This window comes from Hydractinia symbiolongicarpus, chromosome 9, assembly GCF_029227915.1.
Source record: "Hydractinia symbiolongicarpus strain clone_291-10 chromosome 9, HSymV2.1, whole genome shotgun sequence".
NCBI classification, from domain to species: Eukaryota; Metazoa; Cnidaria; class Hydrozoa; order Anthoathecata; family Hydractiniidae; genus Hydractinia; species Hydractinia symbiolongicarpus.
In genome coordinates, this window is record NC_079883.1 from 11,114,423 (window position 1) to 11,137,277 (window position 22,855).

Genomic DNA, 22,855 nt, shown 5'->3' on the forward strand with positions numbered 1-22,855 from the left:
AGTGTTCTTAAGCACATTATTTAGAAGTTTTATTAACTTCGGTTAACTTGTAGTGACGCCAAGTAAATGTTTTTTTAAAGATGTGTGGTCTTAAAAAAGACCGTTTGTGTTTGGTAGACGTTGGTTTACTTGCTGCTTGTGTATTTTGTGACGGCTTTTGTTCCTTCACTGACTGCGTGTTTTGCAAGTTCTCCAGGCAAGAGAAGACGTACTGCGGTTTGAATTTCACGAGAAGAGATGGTCGACTTTTTGTTTTGAAGAGCCAAACGCGAAGCTTCGGAAGCAATGCGCTCAAAGATGTCGTTGACAAATGAGTTCATGATGCTCATAGCTTTGCTTGAAACTCCGACATCTGGGTGAACTTGTTTCAAAACATTGTAGATGTAAATAGCATAACTTTCCTTTCTCTTTCTCTTGCGTTTCTTTTCACCAGTTCCACCAATCTTTCCTCCTTTTTTGCCGGCTCTTTTTTCACCTTTCTTGGCTACTTTAGGTGCCTGTTTTCCTCCTTTAGCTGCTGCGTCAGACATGGTTAAAAATTTTTGCTACTTAACTTGTAAATAAGCATTAAACTGCAAGTCAAAACTTTTTGTTTATAAGTAAAAAAATCGGATCGAATTCGATCCGAAAACGCCGATACGCAATTTAATTGGTTAAAAAAAAAATCTTTTGTTTAATACTTAATTATGATTGGTTAAAAAAACATGATTTCGATCCTATTTTTATGATGAAAAAACGAGTAAAGTTTATTTCGTTAACACTTACGTTAAATATTCGTACGTTTTTGTATTAACTTACAAATCAAATCGCAGTTATGTCTGGACGTGGAAAAGGTGGAAAAGCTAAGGCTAAAGCCAAGACAAGATCCTCAAGAGCTGGACTTCAATTTCCAGTCGGTAGAGTGCATAGATTCCTTCGTAGAGGGCACTATGCTAACCGAATTGGATCTGGAGCACCAGTTTACTTAGCAGCCGTCTTGGAATATTTATCTGCTGAGATATTGGAGTTGGCTGGTAACGCAGCAAGAGACAACAAAAAAGCTAGGATTATTCCAAGACATTTACAATTGGCTGTTCGTAATGATGAAGAATTAAACAAACTTTTGAGCGGTGTAACCATTGCAGCTGGTGGTGTTTTGCCAAACATTCAAGCTGTCTTACTCCCAAAGAAGAACGACAAAGGACAGAAGAAGTAAACCGCTACACTCAGAAAACAACGGCTATTTTTATAGCCACACATCTTTAAAAAAACATTGTTTTTTTCACAAAACTATAACCTTAAAGTCTAATAGATAATCCATGCATACGCCTTGTCCTAAGTAACTCAAAGAAATTAAATAAAAAAATTTGATCACAACGTCAAAATAAATTGCACGTATTTGCCCCTACTAATGTCTACGGCCATACCACGATGAACACACCCGTTCTCGTCTGATCACGGAAGTTAAGCATCGTCGGGCCGGGATAGTACTTGGATGGGGGACCGCCTGGGAACTCCCGGTGTCGTAGGCTTTTCATTTTCATTTGTTGCCTTTTCATTTCAATGGTGCTGTGATATATTTCTTGTTATAACAATTAAGGAACGTGGCGGTTGTTGAAAGTGTTTCCTATGACATTTTCCTACGACATTTTCAGGTGATAGTACGAGAAAAAAGAGCTTTCAAATGCATACAAACTCGATCTATTGCCGATCATCCAATAACCCTGACGGAATGGCAAATAAAATAAAATTCCGCCGCCTTCCGAGGACTTATATCGCAATCACGTTTCGTAACAGCCAAGCGAGGTTTTACCTTAGCGTTTAAGTCACCACCGACATTTGGCCGCGCAACTTTTCTAAGCTCATTCATTTTGACTTAAGGAGGGGGCGAGCGCGGACGCAGGCCCCCACTACCAGAAATTGTACGGTCGAGTTACTGACGTTTGCAGTAATCGCAGAGGTCAGCCCAAGCGTAGTGCAATGCAAGAGCCTCACTCTGGAAGAAAACCCTCATTGATCAGTCTTTACTTCCCCGTCAGGTAAGTATGAGTTGGAACTGCACCGTAGCATGAGGGTACCCTTCAAAGTTTGTTAATGCTTGTGGCTTGAGTGTGTTATAAACTGCCGTGTCGCGGGGCATAGGCTGTATTCTCCCCCAGTGTACGCGTTTTGTTCCCGCCGTAGACTATGCAGAGTGCCGTCGGAAAGAGGACTGCTATTATTCTTTTATTGCTTATGTGGGCCGCCATCGGTAATAGTGCAACACCAAGGCAACCCGTGGTCACGGCGTGAATGAATCCACCTCCATGACCCAAGGCCAAAAATCAGATTAATATACTGACCATTCAGAGAATGGCCATTAGGCCGAGAAGCGATAAAGAACAAGCGTTGCCATGATAGGCATCGTCCACACACCGTAACTGCTTGTGGAGCATGTCACGTTACTGTAAAGCTTACAACTGTCACCGCGTACGGATGGACGGCGACATAGTAAAAATCACGGCTGTTGATTTAGCCGTAGGATGGAGAGCGACTGTAGCGAGTGGATGGTAACTTACATGAATGCTAACAAAGGCGACGATACTAAGTGCGTGATATTACTTTCCAATATGACTGCGTACATTCCGTTTATCAACGCATTACGCCAGAACGTGCGCGCGCGTTACACAGTAGACCATGCAGCCGAAATGCGACAGTGCGACCCTGCCAGGAGTCGAACCTGGAATCCCCTGATTCGTAGTCAGATGCCTTATCCATTGGGCCACAGGGCCATGCTTATGACTTCGCCCCATCGTTATTTTGGCTTGCGCATTCGTTTTACTTACGACAGAATTCTTCGTGTTTGTAGCCATGAAAGAAAGGGACTTCTGTGAGTGAATTTTTTTACTGTGGTCTAATAAAAAAGTCGAAACGCAGTGCCCAATATATGAATTGCTCCTAATAGCCGGAAACAGGCCGTGTCGATGATGTAGGCCGACATACGCAACGCAAACCAAAGAACGCTTTATGAAAATCCTAACACGGGCGCGGAAGAAGCCCAAATTAACAGAGTAGATGTAATGCTGAAGACCTCAAACTCCAGCAGCTTCTCTTTCAGACTATTGCGTCGTGCTACAAATAAAAATTAACATGCTTTCGCATAGTCGCGGCTCCCAAAACGGACATTATACGATGTACAGAAACACACATTTCTGTTTTCGCGCCAAATCAATTCCCGGGAGTGGTACTTTTACGTCCGCATACTTCGCACCGTCTTAAATTATATCTCATTTACACGGTAATGTTTAGTATACTTCTACTGTGATAACAAGCATCGTTTATCGTTGGATTGTTGTAAGAAAACATTAAAAATGAGTGAAGCAGCTTCTCCAAAGAAAATCGCACCCAAGAAGAAACCTGCTGCAAAGAAGACAGCTGATCACCCTAAATATGTGGACATGATCAAGGCTGCTATCGCTACCCTAAAGGAACGCGGTGGTTCATCTCGCCAAGCTATTACAAAATATATTCATGCAAATTACAAAGTTGCTGAAAACTCAGATCATCATCTGAAAATGGCTCTTAAACGAGGAGTAACATCAGGCGATTTGATTCAAACTAAAGGCACTGGTGCTTCTGGATCATTCAAGCTAGGTCAGGTAAAAAAAGAAAAACCTAAGAAAAAGGCCGCAGCAAAAAAGCCAACGGCAAAGAAGCCTACTGCAAAGAAAAGTACACCAAAAAAGAAGCCAGCAAAGAAGAGCACGCCAAAGAAAGCAGCAAAGAAGCCTGCCACAAAGAAAGCCTCGGCTAAGAAACCAGCAGCTAAGAAACCCACAAAGAAGCCTGTTGCTAAAAAACCTGCAGCAAAGAAGGTCAAAAAGACTCCCAAAAAGGCAGCAAAGAAGACCGCAAAAAAATAATTTGTGTGTATCTGGCTATTACATTAACAAACGGCTATTTTTATAGCCACACATTTACAAAAAAACATTATCTTGGTACAAAGTTAAACTTGTTTAAGTCACTTAAACAGTTAAAAAAGAGTAATTTTAAGATTAGATTCCCTAAGTTTAAGTATTTTCGTTTTTAAATTTCTTATTTTCTTGCTTTTACTTTTCTTGCCCTTCATATTTTTAACATTGTCAAACTTTATGTAGCATAAAATTTTTATGTAGCATAAAATTTAAACAGAAAGCAGAACAAAGTTTGATATAAAAAGCTAGCCGTAATATTTTTTATGGATGTGTGGCTATAAAAATAGCCGTTTTTTGTTTGGTAAGATGCTTAGGCACGTTCCCCACGAATTCTTCTTGCCAACTGGATGTCTTTAGGCATGATTGTAACTCGTTTTGCGTGAATGGCACACAAGTTAGTATCCTCGAACAAGCCAACAAGGTACGCTTCAGAAGCCTCTTGCAGAGCCATAACGGCTGTGCTCTGGAATCGCAGATCTGTTTTGAAGTCCTGAGCAATTTCTCGCACAAGACGCTGGAAAGGCAACTTGCGGATCAAGAGCTCGGTTGACTTCTGGTATCTTCTGATTTCTCTGAGAGCAACTGTACCAGGTCTGTAACGATGTGGTTTTTTCACTCCTCCAGTAGCTGGTGCGCTTTTCCTCGCAGCTTTAGTGGCGAGTTGTTTTCGTGGAGCCTTTCCTCCAGTAGATTTACGTGCAGTTTGCTTTGTACGAGCCATATTTTAAGAAGTCGATGTAGTACGGATACACAAGACGGTCTAAAATGCACTATCGCGCCAAAGTTTTATTTCTCATATTGATTGACAGCTAAGGTTCAAAACAAACCATTTGATTGGTGCTAAGAAAGTAATTTCTGATTGGCTGCATAATGACATTACGCTCATTACTTTAACATTTTTATAAAATCTGTGTTTTTTGGCTACGGGAAAACGGCTGTATCTTCTGATACACAAAAGCTTTTGACTTTTTTTTTTTTTAGTAAGTAGCAGAAGGTTTGGCGAATTCCAACGATGCCAAATTTATTGCCTTACTGAAACATTAAGACCACGAATTTTTAAAAAAACTACAGTTTTACTTAAAAAAATGTACAAAATGTTCGGAACATTTTGTAATGACGCAACTCTATTGGTTAATTAGGGTGTTTCCACGAGCAGTAGGTAATTTTATGGCCTCTTTTTAAAGCTGTCTGAATTCTGTTAACTCAAACGTTGTTTTTGTACTCGTTCTGTACGCAACTATATCAATATGTCTGGACGCGGAAAAGGAGGTAAAGGATTGGGAAAAGGAGGTGCTAAACGTCACCGAAAAATTCTTCGTGATAACATTCAGGGAATCACAAAACCTGCTATTCGACGTCTTGCTCGACGAGGTGGTGTCAAACGTATCTCTGGCCTTATCTATGAGGAAACCAGAGGTGTACTGAAGGTTTTCTTAGAGAATGTTATTCGTGATGCTGTAACCTACACAGAGCACGCTAAACGCAAGACCGTTACCGCTATGGATGTTGTTTATGCCTTAAAACGTCAAGGAAGAACTCTTTACGGATTCGGAGGTTAAGCGTTGTCATTGCTCAACAAAAACGGCTATTTTTATAGCCACAAATCTTTTAAAACATTACTTTGTGCACGCTTCCAAATTACACAATGTGTAAAGTCTTGTCACAGTTACATTTATTGCTATACGATACTATGTCATATATGACACAAAAAAAATTTAGAAATACTTTGTAGGGTTAATTTGCCTGGGAGTGTTTCCGTGAAAAGCTGGGTTAAGTTAAATGTAAGCAATAACATGGATCAATGTACTTGTCTTTTCTGCAAGTACAGCTAATAATACGTATGAAAAGTGAAGCTAATCCACACACACACATGGGGAAGTATTTTAAATGTAGGCTAGTGTTCTTAAGCACATTATTTAGAAGTTTTATTAACTTCGGTTAACTTGTAGTGACGCCAAGTAAATGTTTTTTTAAAGATGTGTGGTCTTAAAAAAGACCGTTTGTGTTTGGTAGACGTTGGTTTACTTGCTGCTTGTGTATTTTGTGACGGCTTTTGTTCCTTCACTGACTGCGTGTTTTGCAAGTTCTCCAGGCAAGAGAAGACGTACTGCGGTTTGAATTTCACGAGAAGAGATGGTCGACTTTTTGTTTTGAAGAGCCAAACGCGAAGCTTCGGAAGCAATGCGCTCAAAGATGTCGTTGACAAATGAGTTCATGATGCTCATAGCTTTGCTTGAAACTCCGACATCTGGGTGAACTTGTTTCAAAACATTGTAGATGTAAATAGCATAACTTTCCTTTCTCTTTCTCTTGCGTTTCTTTTCACCAGTTCCACCAATCTTTCCTCCTTTTTTGCCGGCTCTTTTTTCACCTTTCTTGGCTACTTTAGGTGCCTGTTTTCCTCCTTTAGCTGCTGCGTCAGACATGGTTAAAAATTTTTGCTACTTAACTTGTAAATAAGCATTAAACTGCAAGTCAAAACTTTTTGTTTATAAGTAAAAAAATCGGATCGAATTCGATCCGAAAACGCCGATACGCAATTTAATTGGTTAAAAAAAAAATCTTTTGTTTAATACTTAATTATGATTGGTTAAAAAAACATGATTTCGATCCTATTTTTATGATGAAAAAACGAGTAAAGTTTATTTCGTTAACACTTACGTTAAATATTCGTACGTTTTTGTATTAACTTACAAATCAAATCGCAGTTATGTCTGGACGTGGAAAAGGTGGAAAAGCTAAGGCTAAAGCCAAGACAAGATCCTCAAGAGCTGGACTTCAATTTCCAGTCGGTAGAGTGCATAGATTCCTTCGTAGAGGGCACTATGCTAACCGAATTGGATCTGGAGCACCAGTTTACTTAGCAGCCGTCTTGGAATATTTATCTGCTGAGATATTGGAGTTGGCTGGTAACGCAGCAAGAGACAACAAAAAAGCTAGGATTATTCCAAGACATTTACAATTGGCTGTTCGTAATGATGAAGAATTAAACAAACTTTTGAGCGGTGTAACCATTGCAGCTGGTGGTGTTTTGCCAAACATTCAAGCTGTCTTACTCCCAAAGAAGAACGACAAAGGACAGAAGAAGTAAACCGCTACACTCAGAAAACAACGGCTATTTTTATAGCCACACATCTTTAAAAAAACATTGTTTTTTTCACAAAACTATAACCTTAAAGTCTAATAGATAATCCATGCATACGCCTTGTCCTAAGTAACTCAAAGAAATTAAATAAAAAAATTTGATCACAACGTCAAAATAAATTGCACGTATTTGCCCCTACTAATGTCTACGGCCATACCACGATGAACACACCCGTTCTCGTCTGATCACGGAAGTTAAGCATCGTCGGGCCGGGATAGTACTTGGATGGGGGACCGCCTGGGAACTCCCGGTGTCGTAGGCTTTTCATTTTCATTTGTTGCCTTTTCATTTCAATGGTGCTGTGATATATTTCTTGTTATAACAATTAAGGAACGTGGCGGTTGTTGAAAGTGTTTCCTATGACATTTTCCTACGACATTTTCAGGTGATAGTACGAGAAAAAAGAGCTTTCAAATGCATACAAACTCGATCTATTGCCGATCATCCAATAACCCTGACGGAATGGCAAATAAAATAAAATTCCGCCGCCTTCCGAGGACTTATATCGCAATCACGTTTCGTAACAGCCAAGCGAGGTTTTACCTTAGCGTTTAAGTCACCACCGACATTTGGCCGCGCAACTTTTCTAAGCTCATTCATTTTGACTTAAGGAGGGGGCGAGCGCGGACGCAGGCCCCCACTACCAGAAATTGTACGGTCGAGTTACTGACGTTTGCAGTAATCGCAGAGGTCAGCCCAAGCGTAGTGCAATGCAAGAGCCTCACTCTGGAAGAAAACCCTCATTGATCAGTCTTTACTTCCCCGTCAGGTAAGTATGAGTTGGAACTGCACCGTAGCATGAGGGTACCCTTCAAAGTTTGTTAATGCTTGTGGCTTGAGTGTGTTATAAACTGCCGTGTCGCGGGGCATAGGCTGTATTCTCCCCCAGTGTACGCGTTTTGTTCCCGCCGTAGACTATGCAGAGTGCCGTCGGAAAGAGGACTGCTATTATTCTTTTATTGCTTATGTGGGCCGCCATCGGTAATAGTGCAACACCAAGGCAACCCGTGGTCACGGCGTGAATGAATCCACCTCCATGACCCAAGGCCAAAAATCAGATTAATATACTGACCATTCAGAGAATGGCCTACCAGATATTAAACTGATAAGAACAGATACTACACTTGATCTTAGCCATTAGGCCGAGAAGCGATAAAGAACAAGCGTTGCCATGATAGGCATCGTCCACACACCGTAACTGCTTGTGGAGCATGTCACGTTACTGTAAAGCTTACAACTGTCACCGCGTACGGATGGACGGCGACATAGTAAAAATCACGGCTGTTGATTTAGCCGTAGGATGGAGAGCGACTGTAGCGAGTGGATGGTAACTTACATGAATGCTAACAAAGGCGACGATACTAAGTGCGTGATATTACTTTCCAATATGACTGCGTACATTCCGTTTATCAACGCATTACGCCAGAACGTGCGCGCGCGTTACACAGTAGACCATGCAGCCGAAATGCGACAGTGCGACCCTGCCAGGAGTCGAACCTGGAATCCCCTGATTCGTAGTCAGATGCCTTATCCATTGGGCCACAGGGCCATGCTTATGACTTCGCCCCATCGTTATTTTGGCTTGCGCATTCGTTTTACTTACGACAGAATTCTTCGTGTTTGTAGCCATGAAAGAAAGGGACTTCTGTGAGTGAATTTTTTTACTGTGGTCTAATAAAAAAGTCGAAACGCAGTGCCCAATATATGAATTGCTCCTAATAGCCGGAAACAGGCCGTGTCGATGATGTAGGCCGACATACGCAACGCAAACCAAAGAACGCTTTATGAAAATCCTAACACGGGCGCGGAAGAAGCCCAAATTAACAGAGTAGATGTAATGCTGAAGACCTCAAACTCCAGCAGCTTCTCTTTCAGACTATTGCGTCGTGCTACAAATAAAAATTAACATGCTTTCGCATAGTCGCGGCTCCCAAAACGGACATTATACGATGTACAGAAACACACATTTCTGTTTTCGCGCCAAATCAATTCCCGGGAGTGGTACTTTTACGTCCGCATACTTCGCACCGTCTTAAATTATATCTCATTTACACGGTAATGTTTAGTATACTTCTACTGTGATAACAAGCATCGTTTATCGTTGGATTGTTGTAAGAAAACATTAAAAATGAGTGAAGCAGCTTCTCCAAAGAAAATCGCACCCAAGAAGAAACCTGCTGCAAAGAAGACAGCTGATCACCCTAAATATGTGGACATGATCAAGGCTGCTATCGCTACCCTAAAGGAACGCGGTGGTTCATCTCGCCAAGCTATTACAAAATATATTCATGCAAATTACAAAGTTGCTGAAAACTCAGATCATCATCTGAAAATGGCTCTTAAACGAGGAGTAACATCAGGCGATTTGATTCAAACTAAAGGCACTGGTGCTTCTGGATCATTCAAGCTAGGTCAGGTAAAAAAAGAAAAACCTAAGAAAAAGGCCGCAGCAAAAAAGCCAACGGCAAAGAAGCCTACTGCAAAGAAAAGTACACCAAAAAAGAAGCCAGCAAAGAAGAGCACGCCAAAGAAAGCAGCAAAGAAGCCTGCCACAAAGAAAGCCTCGGCTAAGAAACCAGCAGCTAAGAAACCCACAAAGAAGCCTGTTGCTAAAAAACCTGCAGCAAAGAAGGTCAAAAAGACTCCCAAAAAGGCAGCAAAGAAGACCGCAAAAAAATAATTTGTGTGTATCTGGCTATTACATTAACAAACGGCTATTTTTATAGCCACACATTTACAAAAAAACATTATCTTGGTACAAAGTTAAACTTGTTTAAGTCACTTAAACAGTTAAAAAAGAGTAATTTTAAGATTAGATTCCCTAAGTTTAAGTATTTTCGTTTTTAAATTTCTTATTTTCTTGCTTTTACTTTTCTTGCCCTTCATATTTTTAACATTGTCAAACTTTATGTAGCATAAAATTTTTATGTAGCATAAAATTTAAACAGAAAGCAGAACAAAGTTTGATATAAAAAGCTAGCCGTAATATTTTTTATGGATGTGTGGCTATAAAAATAGCCGTTTTTTGTTTGGTAAGATGCTTAGGCACGTTCCCCACGAATTCTTCTTGCCAACTGGATGTCTTTAGGCATGATTGTAACTCGTTTTGCGTGAATGGCACACAAGTTAGTATCCTCGAACAAGCCAACAAGGTACGCTTCAGAAGCCTCTTGCAGAGCCATAACGGCTGTGCTCTGGAATCGCAGATCTGTTTTGAAGTCCTGAGCAATTTCTCGCACAAGACGCTGGAAAGGCAACTTGCGGATCAAGAGCTCGGTTGACTTCTGGTATCTTCTGATTTCTCTGAGAGCAACTGTACCAGGTCTGTAACGATGTGGTTTTTTCACTCCTCCAGTAGCTGGTGCGCTTTTCCTCGCAGCTTTAGTGGCGAGTTGTTTTCGTGGAGCCTTTCCTCCAGTAGATTTACGTGCAGTTTGCTTTGTACGAGCCATATTTTAAGAAGTCGATGTAGTACGGATACACAAGACGGTCTAAAATGCACTATCGCGCCAAAGTTTTATTTCTCATATTGATTGACAGCTAAGGTTCAAAACAAACCATTTGATTGGTGCTAAGAAAGTAATTTCTGATTGGCTGCATAATGACATTACGCTCATTACTTTAACATTTTTATAAAATCTGTGTTTTTTGGCTACGGGAAAACGGCTGTATCTTCTGATACACAAAAGCTTTTGACTTTTTTTTTTTTTAGTAAGTAGCAGAAGGTTTGGCGAATTCCAACGATGCCAAATTTATTGCCTTACTGAAACATTAAGACCACGAATTTTTAAAAAAACTACAGTTTTACTTAAAAAAATGTACAAAATGTTCGGAACATTTTGTAATGACGCAACTCTATTGGTTAATTAGGGTGTTTCCACGAGCAGTAGGTAATTTTATGGCCTCTTTTTAAAGCTGTCTGAATTCTGTTAACTCAAACGTTGTTTTTGTACTCGTTCTGTACGCAACTATATCAATATGTCTGGACGCGGAAAAGGAGGTAAAGGATTGGGAAAAGGAGGTGCTAAACGTCACCGAAAAATTCTTCGTGATAACATTCAGGGAATCACAAAACCTGCTATTCGACGTCTTGCTCGACGAGGTGGTGTCAAACGTATCTCTGGCCTTATCTATGAGGAAACCAGAGGTGTACTGAAGGTTTTCTTAGAGAATGTTATTCGTGATGCTGTAACCTACACAGAGCACGCTAAACGCAAGACCGTTACCGCTATGGATGTTGTTTATGCCTTAAAACGTCAAGGAAGAACTCTTTACGGATTCGGAGGTTAAGCGTTGTCATTGCTCAACAAAAACGGCTATTTTTATAGCCACAAATCTTTTAAAACATTACTTTGTGCACGCTTCCAAATTACACAATGTGTAAAGTCTTGTCACAGTTACATTTATTGCTATACGATACTATGTCATATATGACACAAAAAAAATTTAGAAATACTTTGTAGGGTTAATTTGCCTGGGAGTGTTTCCGTGAAAAGCTGGGTTAAGTTAAATGTAAGCAATAACATGGATCAATGTACTTGTCTTTTCTGCAAGTACAGCTAATAATACGTATGAAAAGTGAAGCTAATCCACACACACACATGGGGAAGTATTTTAAATGTAGGCTAGTGTTCTTAAGCACATTATTTAGAAGTTTTATTAACTTCGGTTAACTTGTAGTGACGCCAAGTAAATGTTTTTTTAAAGATGTGTGGTCTTAAAAAAGACCGTTTGTGTTTGGTAGACGTTGGTTTACTTGCTGCTTGTGTATTTTGTGACGGCTTTTGTTCCTTCACTGACTGCGTGTTTTGCAAGTTCTCCAGGCAAGAGAAGACGTACTGCGGTTTGAATTTCACGAGAAGAGATGGTCGACTTTTTGTTTTGAAGAGCCAAACGCGAAGCTTCGGAAGCAATGCGCTCAAAGATGTCGTTGACAAATGAGTTCATGATGCTCATAGCTTTGCTTGAAACTCCGACATCTGGGTGAACTTGTTTCAAAACATTGTAGATGTAAATAGCATAACTTTCCTTTCTCTTTCTCTTGCGTTTCTTTTCACCAGTTCCACCAATCTTTCCTCCTTTTTTGCCGGCTCTTTTTTCACCTTTCTTGGCTACTTTAGGTGCCTGTTTTCCTCCTTTAGCTGCTGCGTCAGACATGGTTAAAAATTTTTGCTACTTAACTTGTAAATAAGCATTAAACTGCAAGTCAAAACTTTTTGTTTATAAGTAAAAAAATCGGATCGAATTCGATCCGAAAACGCCGATACGCAATTTAATTGGTTAAAAAAAAAATCTTTTGTTTAATACTTAATTATGATTGGTTAAAAAAACATGATTTCGATCCTATTTTTATGATGAAAAAACGAGTAAAGTTTATTTCGTTAACACTTACGTTAAATATTCGTACGTTTTTGTATTAACTTACAAATCAAATCGCAGTTATGTCTGGACGTGGAAAAGGTGGAAAAGCTAAGGCTAAAGCCAAGACAAGATCCTCAAGAGCTGGACTTCAATTTCCAGTCGGTAGAGTGCATAGATTCCTTCGTAGAGGGCACTATGCTAACCGAATTGGATCTGGAGCACCAGTTTACTTAGCAGCCGTCTTGGAATATTTATCTGCTGAGATATTGGAGTTGGCTGGTAACGCAGCAAGAGACAACAAAAAAGCTAGGATTATTCCAAGACATTTACAATTGGCTGTTCGTAATGATGAAGAATTAAACAAACTTTTGAGCGGTGTAACCATTGCAGCTGGTGGTGTTTTGCCAAACATTCAAGCTGTCTTACTCCCAAAGAAGAACGACAAAGGACAGAAGAAGTAAACCGCTACACTCAGAAAACAACGGCTATTTTTATAGCCACACATCTTTAAAAAAACATTGTTTTTTTCACAAAACTATAACCTTAAAGTCTAATAGATAATCCATGCATACGCCTTGTCCTAAGTAACTCAAAGAAATTAAATAAAAAAATTTGATCACAACGTCAAAATAAATTGCACGTATTTGCCCCTACTAATGTCTACGGCCATACCACGATGAACACACCCGTTCTCGTCTGATCACGGAAGTTAAGCATCGTCGGGCCGGGATAGTACTTGGATGGGGGACCGCCTGGGAACTCCCGGTGTCGTAGGCTTTTCATTTTCATTTGTTGCCTTTTCATTTCAATGGTGCTGTGATATATTTCTTGTTATAACAATTAAGGAACGTGGCGGTTGTTGAAAGTGTTTCCTATGACATTTTCCTACGACATTTTCAGGTGATAGTACGAGAAAAAAGAGCTTTCAAATGCATACAAACTCGATCTATTGCCGATCATCCAATAACCCTGACGGAATGGCAAATAAAATAAAATTCCGCCGCCTTCCGAGGACTTATATCGCAATCACGTTTCGTAACAGCCAAGCGAGGTTTTACCTTAGCGTTTAAGTCACCACCGACATTTGGCCGCGCAACTTTTCTAAGCTCATTCATTTTGACTTAAGGAGGGGGCGAGCGCGGACGCAGGCCCCCACTACCAGAAATTGTACGGTCGAGTTACTGACGTTTGCAGTAATCGCAGAGGTCAGCCCAAGCGTAGTGCAATGCAAGAGCCTCACTCTGGAAGAAAACCCTCATTGATCAGTCTTTACTTCCCCGTCAGGTAAGTATGAGTTGGAACTGCACCGTAGCATGAGGGTACCCTTCAAAGTTTGTTAATGCTTGTGGCTTGAGTGTGTTATAAACTGCCGTGTCGCGGGGCATAGGCTGTATTCTCCCCCAGTGTACGCGTTTTGTTCCCGCCGTAGACTATGCAGAGTGCCGTCGGAAAGAGGACTGCTATTATTCTTTTATTGCTTATGTGGGCCGCCATCGGTAATAGTGCAACACCAAGGCAACCCGTGGTCACGGCGTGAATGAATCCACCTCCATGACCCAAGGCCAAAAATCAGATTAATATACTGACCATTCAGAGAATGGCCTACCAGATATTAAACTGATAAGAACAGATACTACACTTGATCTTAGCCATTAGGCCGAGAAGCGATAAAGAACAAGCGTTGCCATGATAGGCATCGTCCACACACCGTAACTGCTTGTGGAGCATGTCACGTTACTGTAAAGCTTACAACTGTCACCGCGTACGGATGGACGGCGACATAGTAAAAATCACGGCTGTTGATTTAGCCGTAGGATGGAGAGCGACTGTAGCGAGTGGATGGTAACTTACATGAATGCTAACAAAGGCGACGATACTAAGTGCGTGATATTACTTTCCAATATGACTGCGTACATTCCGTTTATCAACGCATTACGCCAGAACGTGCGCGCACCATGCAGCCGAAATGCGACAGTGCGACCCTGCCAGGAGTCGAACCTGGAATCCCCTGATTCGTAGTCAGATGCCTTATCCATTGGGCCACAGGGCCATGCTTATGACTTCGCCCCATCGTTATTTTGGCTTGCGCATTCGTTTTACTTACGACAGAATTCTTCGTGTTTGTAGCCATGAAAGAAAGGGACTTCTGTGAGTGAATTTTTTTACTGTGGTCTAATAAAAAAGTCGAAACGCAGTGCCCAATATATGAATTGCTCCTAATAGCCGGAAACAGGCCGTGTCGATGATGTAGGCCGACATACGCAACGCAAACCAAAGAACGCTTTATGAAAATCCTAACACGGGCGCGGAAGAAGCCCAAATTAACAGAGTAGATGTAATGCTGAAGACCTCAAACTCCAGCAGCTTCTCTTTCAGACTATTGCGTCGTGCTACAAATAAAAATTAACATGCTTTCGCATAGTCGCGGCTCCCAAAACGGACATTATACGATGTACAGAAACACACATTTCTGTTTTCGCGCCAAATCAATTCCCGGGAGTGGTACTTTTACGTCCGCATACTTCGCACCGTCTTAAATTATATCTCATTTACACGGTAATGTTTAGTATACTTCTACTGTGATAACAAGCATCGTTTATCGTTGGATTGTTGTAAGAAAACATTAAAAATGAGTGAAGCAGCTTCTCCAAAGAAAATCGCACCCAAGAAGAAACCTGCTGCAAAGAAGACAGCTGATCACCCTAAATATGTGGACATGATCAAGGCTGCTATCGCTACCCTAAAGGAACGCGGTGGTTCATCTCGCCAAGCTATTACAAAATATATTCATGCAAATTACAAAGTTGCTGAAAACTCAGATCATCATCTGAAAATGGCTCTTAAACGAGGAGTAACATCAGGCGATTTGATTCAAACTAAAGGCACTGGTGCTTCTGGATCATTCAAGCTAGGTCAGGTAAAAAAAGAAAAACCTAAGAAAAAGGCCGCAGCAAAAAAGCCAACGGCAAAGAAGCCTACTGCAAAGAAAAGTACACCAAAAAAGAAGCCAGCAAAGAAGAGCACGCCAAAGAAAGCAGCAAAGAAGCCTGCCACAAAGAAAGCCTCGGCTAAGAAACCAGCAGCTAAGAAACCCACAAAGAAGCCTGTTGCTAAAAAACCTGCAGCAAAGAAGGTCAAAAAGACTCCCAAAAAGGCAGCAAAGAAGACCGCAAAAAAATAATTTGTGTGTATCTGGCTATTACATTAACAAACGGCTATTTTTATAGCCACACATTTACAAAAAAACATTATCTTGGTACAAAGTTAAACTTGTTTAAGTCACTTAAACAGTTAAAAAAGAGTAATTTTAAGATTAGATTCCCTAAGTTTAAGTATTTTCGTTTTTAAATTTCTTATTTTCTTGCTTTTACTTTTCTTGCCCTTCATATTTTTAACATTGTCAAACTTTATGTAGCATAAAATTTTTATGTAGCATAAAATTTAAACAGAAAGCAGAACAAAGTTTGATATAAAAAGCTAGCCGTAATATTTTTTATGGATGTGTGGCTATAAAAATAGCCGTTTTTTGTTTGGTAAGATGCTTAGGCACGTTCCCCACGAATTCTTCTTGCCAACTGGATGTCTTTAGGCATGATTGTAACTCGTTTTGCGTGAATGGCACACAAGTTAGTATCCTCGAACAAGCCAACAAGGTACGCTTCAGAAGCCTCTTGCAGAGCCATAACGGCTGTGCTCTGGAATCGCAGATCTGTTTTGAAGTCCTGAGCAATTTCTCGCACAAGACGCTGGAAAGGCAACTTGCGGATCAAGAGCTCGGTTGACTTCTGGTATCTTCTGATTTCTCTGAGAGCAACTGTACCAGGTCTGTAACGATGTGGTTTTTTCACTCCTCCAGTAGCTGGTGCGCTTTTCCTCGCAGCTTTAGTGGCGAGTTGTTTTCGTGGAGCCTTTCCTCCAGTAGATTTACGTGCAGTTTGCTTTGTACGAGCCATATTTTAAGAAGTCGATGTAGTACGGATACACAAGACGGTCTAAAATGCACTATCGCGCCAAAGTTTTATTTCTCATATTGATTGACAGCTAAGGTTCAAAACAAACCATTTGATTGGTGCTAAGAAAGTAATTTCTGATTGGCTGCATAATGACATTACGCTCATTACTTTAACATTTTTATAAAATCTGTGTTTTTTGGCTACGGGAAAACGGCTGTATCTTCTGATACACAAAAGCTTTTGACTTTTTTTTTTTTTAGTAAGTAGCAGAAGGTTTGGCGAATTCCAACGATGCCAAATTTATTGCCTTACTGAAACATTAAGACCACGAATTTTTAAAAAAACTACAGTTTTACTTAAAAAAATGTACAAAATGTTCGGAACATTTTGTAATGACGCAACTCTATTGGTTAATTAGGGTGTTTCCACGAGCAGTAGGTAATTTTATGGCCTCTTTTTAAAGCTGTCTGAATTCTGTTAACTCAAACGTTGTTTTTGTACTCGTTCTGTACGCAACTATATCAATATGTCTGGACGCGGAAAAGGAGGTAAAGGATTGGGAAAAGGAGGTGCTAAACGTCACCGAAAAATTCTTCGTGATAACATTCAGGGAATCACAAAACCTGCTATTCGACGTCTTGCTCGACGAGGTGGTGTCAAACGTATCTCTGGCCTTATCTATGAGGAAACCAGAGGTGTACTGAAGGTTTTCTTAGAGAATGTTATTCGTGATGCTGTAACCTACACAGAGCACGCTAAACGCAAGACCGTTACCGCTATGGATGTTGTTTATGCCTTAAAACGTCAAGGAAGAACTCTTTACGGATTCGGAGGTTAAGCGTTGTCATTGCTCAACAAAAACGGCTATTTTTATAGCCACAAATCTTTTAAAACATTACTTTGTGCACGCTTCCAAATTACACAATGTGTAAAGTCTTGTCACAGTTACATTTATTGCTATACGATACTATGTCATATATGACACAAAAAAAATTTAGAAATACTTTGTAGGGTTAATTTGCCTGGGAGTGTTTCCGTGAAAAGCTGGGTTAAGTTAAATGTAAGCAATAACATGGATCAATGTACTTGTCTTTTCTGCAAGTACAGCTAATAATACGTATGAAAAGTGAAGCTAATCCACACACACACATGGGGAAGTATTTTAAATGTAGGCTAGTGTTCTTAAGCACATTATTTAGAAGTTTTATTAACTTCGGTTAACTTGTAGTGACGCCAAGTAAATGTTTTTTTAAAGATGTGTGGTCTTAAAAAAGACCGTTTGTGTTTGGTAGACGTTGGTTTACTTGCTGCTTGTGTATTTTGTGACGGCTTTTGTTCCTTCACTGACTGCGTGTTTTGCAAGTTCTCCAGGCAAGAGAAGACGTACTGCGGTTTGAATTTCACGAGAAGAGATGGTCGACTTTTTGTTTTGAAGAGCCAAACGCGAAGCTTCGGAAGCAATGCGCTCAAAGATGTCGTTGACAAATGAGTTCATGATGCTCATAGCTTTGCTTGAAACTCCGACATCTGGGTGAACTTGTTTCAAAACATTGTAGATGTAAATAGCATAACTTTCCTTTCTCTTTCTCTTGCGTTTCTTTTCACCAGTTCCACCAATCTTTCCTCCTTTTTTGCCGGCTCTTTTTTCACCTTTCTTGGCTACTTTAGGTGCCTGTTTTCCTCCTTTAGCTGCTGCGTCAGACATGGTTAAAAATTTTTGCTACTTAACTTGTAAATAAGCATTAAACTGCAAGTCAAAACTTTTTGTTTATAAGTAAAAAAATCGGATCGAATTCGATCCGAAAACGCCGATACGCAATTTAATTGGTTAAAAAAAAAATCTTTTGTTTAATACTTAATTATGATTGGTTAAAAAAACATGATTTCGATCCTATTTTTATGATGAAAAAACGAGTAAAGTTTATTTCGTTAACACTTACGTTAAATATTCGTACGTTTTTGTATTAACTTACAAATCAAATCGCAGTTATGTCTGGACGTGGAAAAGGTGGAAAAGCTAAGGCTAAAGCCAAGACAAGATCCTCAAGAGCTGGACTTCAATTTCCAGTCGGTAGAGTGCATAGATTCCTTCGTAGAGGGCACTATGCTAACCGAATTGGATCTGGAGCACCAGTTTACTTAGCAGCCGTCTTGGAATATTTATCTGCTGAGATATTGGAGTTGGCTGGTAACGCAGCAAGAGACAACAAAAAAGCTAGGATTATTCCAAGACATTTACAATTGGCTGTTCGTAATGATGAAGAATTAAACAAACTTTTGAGCGGTGTAACCATTGCAGCTGGTGGTGTTTTGCCAAACATTCAAGCTGTCTTACTCCCAAAGAAGAACGACAAAGGACAGAAGAAGTAAACCGCTACACTCAGAAAACAACGGCTATTTTTATAGCCACACATCTTTAAAAAAACATTGTTTTTTTCACAAAACTATAACCTTAAAGTCTAATAGATAATCCATGCATACGCCTTGTCCTAAGTAACTCAAAGAAATTAAATAAAAAAATTTGATCACAACGTCAAAATAAATTGCACGTATTTGCCCCTACTAATGTCTACGGCCATACCACGATGAACACACCCGTTCTCGTCTGATCACGGAAGTTAAGCATCGTCGGGCCGGGATAGTACTTGGATGGGGGACCGCCTGGGAACTCCCGGTGTCGTAGGCTTTTCATTTTCATTTGTTGCCTTTTCATTTCAATGGTGCTGTGATATATTTCTTGTTATAACAATTAAGGAACGTGGCGGTTGTTGAAAGTGTTTCCTATGACATTTTCCTACGACATTTTCAGGTGATAGTACGAGAAAAAAGAGCTTTCAAATGCATACAAACTCGATCTATTGCCGATCATCTAATAACCCTGACGGAATGGCAAATAAAATAAAATTCCGCCGCCTTCCGAGGACTTATATCGCAATCACGTTTCGTAACAGCCAAGCGAGGTTTTACCTTAGCGTTTAAGTCACCACCGACATTTGGCCGCGCAACTTTTCTAAGCTCATTCATTTTGACTTAAGGAGGGGGCGAGCGCGGACGCAGGCCCCCACTACCAGAAATTGTACGGTCGAGTTACTGACGTTTGCAGTAATCGCAGAGGTCAGCCCAAGCGTAGTGCAATGCAAGAGCCTCACTCTGGAAGAAAACCCTCATTGATCAGTCTTTACTTCCCCGTCAGGTAAGTATGAGTTGGAACTGCACCGTAGCATGAGGGTACCCTTCAAAGTTTGTTAATGCTTGTGGCTTGAGTGTGTTATAAACTGCCGTGTCGCGGGGCATAGGCTGTATTCTCCCCCAGTGTACGCGTTTTGTTCCCGCCGTAGACTATGCAGAGTGCCGTCGGAAAGAGGACTGCTATTATTCTTTTATTGCTTATGTGGGCCGCCATCGGTAATAGTGCAACACCAAGGCAACCCGTGGTCACGGCGTGAATGAATCCACCTCCATGACCCAAGGCCAAAAATCAGATTAATATACTGACCATTCAGAGAATGGCCTACCAGATATTAAACTGATAAGAACAGATACTACACTTGATCTTAGCCATTAGGCCGAGAAGCGATAAAGAACAAGCGTTGCCATGATAGGCATCGTCCACACACCGTAACTGCTTGTGGAGCATGTCACGTTACTGTAAAGCTTACAACTGTCACCGCGTACGGATGGACGGCGACATAGTAAAAATCACGGCTGTTGATTTAGCCGTAGGATGGAGAGCGACTGTAGCGAGTGGATGGTAACTTACATGAATGCTAACAAAGGCGACGATACTAAGTGCGTGATATTACTTTCCAATATGACTGCGTACATTCCGTTTATCAACGCATTACGCCAGAACGTGCGCGCGCGTTACACAGTAGACCATGCAGCCGAAATGCGACAGTGCGACCCTGCCAGGAGTCGAACCTGGAATCCCCTGATTCGTAGTCAGATGCCTTATCCATTGGGCCACAGGGCCATGCTTATGACTTCGCCCCATCGTTATTTTGGCTTGCGCATTCGTTTTACTTACGACAGAATTCTTCGTGTTTGTAGCCATGAAAGAAAGGGACTTCTGTGAGTGAATTTTTTTACTGTGGTCTAATAAAAAAGTCGAAACGCAGTGCCCAATATATGAATTGCTCCTAATAGCCGGAAACAGGCCGTGTCGATGATGTAGGCCGACATACGCAACGCAAACCAAAGAACGCTTTATGAAAATCCTAACACGGGCGCGGAAGAAGCCCAAATTAACAGAGTAGATGTAATGCTGAAGACCTCAAACTCCAGCAGCTTCTCTTTCAGACTATTGCGTCGTGCTACAAATAAAAATTAACATGCTTTCGCATAGTCGCGGCTCCCAAAACGGACATTATACGATGTACAGAAACACACATTTCTGTTTTCGCGCCAAATCAATTCCCGGGAGTGGTACTTTTACGTCCGCATACTTCGCACCGTCTTAAATTATATCTCATTTACACGGTAATGTTTAGTATACTTCTACTGTGATAACAAGCATCGTTTATCGTTGGATTGTTGTAAGAAAACATTAAAAATGAGTGAAGCAGCTTCTCCAAAGAAAATCGCACCCAAGAAGAAACCTGCTGCAAAGAAGACAGCTGATCACCCTAAATATGTGGACATGATCAAGGCTGCTATCGCTACCCTAAAGGAACGCGGTGGTTCATCTCGCCAAGCTATTACAAAATATATTCATGCAAATTACAAAGTTGCTGAAAACTCAGATCATCATCTGAAAATGGCTCTTAAACGAGGAGTAACATCAGGCGATTTGATTCAAACTAAAGGCACTGGTGCTTCTGGATCATTCAAGCTAGGTCAGGTAAAAAAAGAAAAACCTAAGAAAAAGGCCGCAGCAAAAAAGCCAACGGCAAAGAAGCCTACTGCAAAGAAAAGTACACCAAAAAAGAAGCCAGCAAAGAAGAGCACGCCAAAGAAAGCAGCAAAGAAGCCTGCCACAAAGAAAGCCTCGGCTAAGAAACCAGCAGCTAAGAAACCCACAAAGAAGCCTGTTGCTAAAAAACCTGCAGCAAAGAAGGTCAAAAAGACTCCCAAAAAGGCAGCAAAGAAGACCGCAAAAAAATAATTTGTGTGTATCTGGCTATTACATTAACAAACGGCTATTTTTATAGCCACACATTTACAAAAAAACATTATCTTGGTACAAAGTTAAACTTGTTTAAGTCACTTAAACAGTTAAAAAAGAGTAATTTTAAGATTAGATTCCCTAAGTTTAAGTATTTTCGTTTTTAAATTTCTTATTTTCTTGCTTTTACTTTTCTTGCCCTTCATATTTTTAACATTGTCAAACTTTATGTAGCATAAAATTTTTATGTAGCATAAAATTTAAACAGAAAGCAGAACAAAGTTTGATATAAAAAGCTAGCCGTAATATTTTTTATGGATGTGTGGCTATAAAAATAGCCGTTTTTTGTTTGGTAAGATGCTTAGGCACGTTCCCCACGAATTCTTCTTGCCAACTGGATGTCTTTAGGCATGATTGTAACTCGTTTTGCGTGAATGGCACACAAGTTAGTATCCTCGAACAAGCCAACAAGGTACGCTTCAGAAGCCTCTTGCAGAGCCATAACGGCTGTGCTCTGGAATCGCAGATCTGTTTTGAAGTCCTGAGCAATTTCTCGCACAAGACGCTGGAAAGGCAACTTGCGGATCAAGAGCTCGGTTGACTTCTGGTATCTTCTGATTTCTCTGAGAGCAACTGTACCAGGTCTGTAACGATGTGGTTTTTTCACTCCTCCAGTAGCTGGTGCGCTTTTCCTCGCAGCTTTAGTGGCGAGTTGTTTTCGTGGAGCCTTTCCTCCAGTAGATTTACGTGCAGTTTGCTTTGTACGAGCCATATTTTAAGAAGTCGATGTAGTACGGATACACAAGACGGTCTAAAATGCACTATCGCGCCAAAGTTTTATTTCTCATATTGATTGACAGCTAAGGTTCAAAACAAACCATTTGATTGGTGCTAAGAAAGTAATTTCTGATTGGCTGCATAATGACATTACGCTCATTACTTTAACATTTTTATAAAATCTGTGTTTTTTGGCTACGGGAAAACGGCTGTATCTTCTGATACACAAAAGCTTTTGACTTTTTTTTTTTTTAGTAAGTAGCAGAAGGTTTGGCGAATTCCAACGATGCCAAATTTATTGCCTTACTGAAACATTAAGACCACGAATTTTTAAAAAAACTACAGTTTTACTTAAAAAAATGTACAAAATGTTCGGAACATTTTGTAATGACGCAACTCTATTGGTTAATTAGGGTGTTTCCACGAGCAGTAGGTAATTTTATGGCCTCTTTTTAAAGCTGTCTGAATTCTGTTAACTCAAACGTTGTTTTTGTACTCGTTCTGTACGCAACTATATCAATATGTCTGGACGCGGAAAAGGAGGTAAAGGATTGGGAAAAGGAGGTGCTAAACGTCACCGAAA

General features: G+C 40.4%; 15 non-coding genes and 1 pseudogene across 15 annotated transcripts; 4 read left to right on the forward strand and 12 right to left on the reverse strand.

Moving 5' to 3' along the window:
- Positions 1–1,392: 1,392 nt before the first annotated feature.
- On the forward strand, positions 1,393–1,511 carry LOC130658263 (5S ribosomal RNA). The gene has a single exon (XR_008985480.1). It is a non-coding gene; the product is annotated as a 5S ribosomal RNA (ribosomal RNA).
- A 350-nt stretch (positions 1,512–1,861) lies between these two features.
- On the reverse strand, positions 1,862–2,026 carry LOC130660220 (U1 spliceosomal RNA). The gene has a single exon (XR_008987421.1). It is a non-coding gene; the product is annotated as a U1 spliceosomal RNA (small nuclear RNA).
- A 185-nt stretch (positions 2,027–2,211) lies between these two features.
- On the reverse strand, positions 2,212–2,355 carry LOC130661537 (U2 spliceosomal RNA; annotated as a pseudogene).
- A 322-nt stretch (positions 2,356–2,677) lies between these two features.
- Positions 2,678–2,750, reverse strand: Trnar-acg (transfer RNA arginine (anticodon ACG)). Its single transcript has one exon. It is a non-coding gene; the product is annotated as a tRNA-Arg (tRNA).
- A 4,470-nt stretch (positions 2,751–7,220) lies between these two features.
- LOC130658266 (5S ribosomal RNA) lies at positions 7,221–7,339 on the forward strand. The gene has a single exon (XR_008985482.1). It is a non-coding gene; the product is annotated as a 5S ribosomal RNA (ribosomal RNA).
- A 350-nt stretch (positions 7,340–7,689) lies between these two features.
- Positions 7,690–7,854, reverse strand: LOC130660222 (U1 spliceosomal RNA). Its single transcript, XR_008987422.1, has one exon. It is a non-coding gene; the product is annotated as a U1 spliceosomal RNA (small nuclear RNA).
- A 185-nt stretch (positions 7,855–8,039) lies between these two features.
- LOC130661265 (U2 spliceosomal RNA) lies at positions 8,040–8,231 on the reverse strand. Its single transcript, XR_008988458.1, has one exon. It is a non-coding gene; the product is annotated as a U2 spliceosomal RNA (small nuclear RNA).
- A 322-nt stretch (positions 8,232–8,553) lies between these two features.
- On the reverse strand, positions 8,554–8,626 carry Trnar-acg (transfer RNA arginine (anticodon ACG)). Its single transcript has one exon. It is a non-coding gene; the product is annotated as a tRNA-Arg (tRNA).
- A 4,470-nt stretch (positions 8,627–13,096) lies between these two features.
- On the forward strand, positions 13,097–13,215 carry LOC130658267 (5S ribosomal RNA). The gene has a single exon (XR_008985483.1). It is a non-coding gene; the product is annotated as a 5S ribosomal RNA (ribosomal RNA).
- A 350-nt stretch (positions 13,216–13,565) lies between these two features.
- Positions 13,566–13,730, reverse strand: LOC130660223 (U1 spliceosomal RNA). Its single transcript, XR_008987423.1, has one exon. It is a non-coding gene; the product is annotated as a U1 spliceosomal RNA (small nuclear RNA).
- Positions 13,731–13,915: 185 nt separating this feature from the next.
- On the reverse strand, positions 13,916–14,107 carry LOC130661266 (U2 spliceosomal RNA). Its single transcript, XR_008988459.1, has one exon. It is a non-coding gene; the product is annotated as a U2 spliceosomal RNA (small nuclear RNA).
- A 308-nt stretch (positions 14,108–14,415) lies between these two features.
- Trnar-acg (transfer RNA arginine (anticodon ACG)) lies at positions 14,416–14,488 on the reverse strand. The gene has a single exon. It is a non-coding gene; the product is annotated as a tRNA-Arg (tRNA).
- A 4,470-nt stretch (positions 14,489–18,958) lies between these two features.
- On the forward strand, positions 18,959–19,077 carry LOC130658268 (5S ribosomal RNA). The gene has a single exon (XR_008985484.1). It is a non-coding gene; the product is annotated as a 5S ribosomal RNA (ribosomal RNA).
- A 350-nt stretch (positions 19,078–19,427) lies between these two features.
- On the reverse strand, positions 19,428–19,592 carry LOC130660224 (U1 spliceosomal RNA). Its single transcript, XR_008987424.1, has one exon. It is a non-coding gene; the product is annotated as a U1 spliceosomal RNA (small nuclear RNA).
- A 185-nt stretch (positions 19,593–19,777) lies between these two features.
- On the reverse strand, positions 19,778–19,969 carry LOC130661267 (U2 spliceosomal RNA). Its single transcript, XR_008988461.1, has one exon. It is a non-coding gene; the product is annotated as a U2 spliceosomal RNA (small nuclear RNA).
- Positions 19,970–20,291: 322 nt separating this feature from the next.
- Trnar-acg (transfer RNA arginine (anticodon ACG)) lies at positions 20,292–20,364 on the reverse strand. Its single transcript has one exon. It is a non-coding gene; the product is annotated as a tRNA-Arg (tRNA).
- Between the last annotated feature and the right edge of the window lie 2,491 nt (positions 20,365–22,855).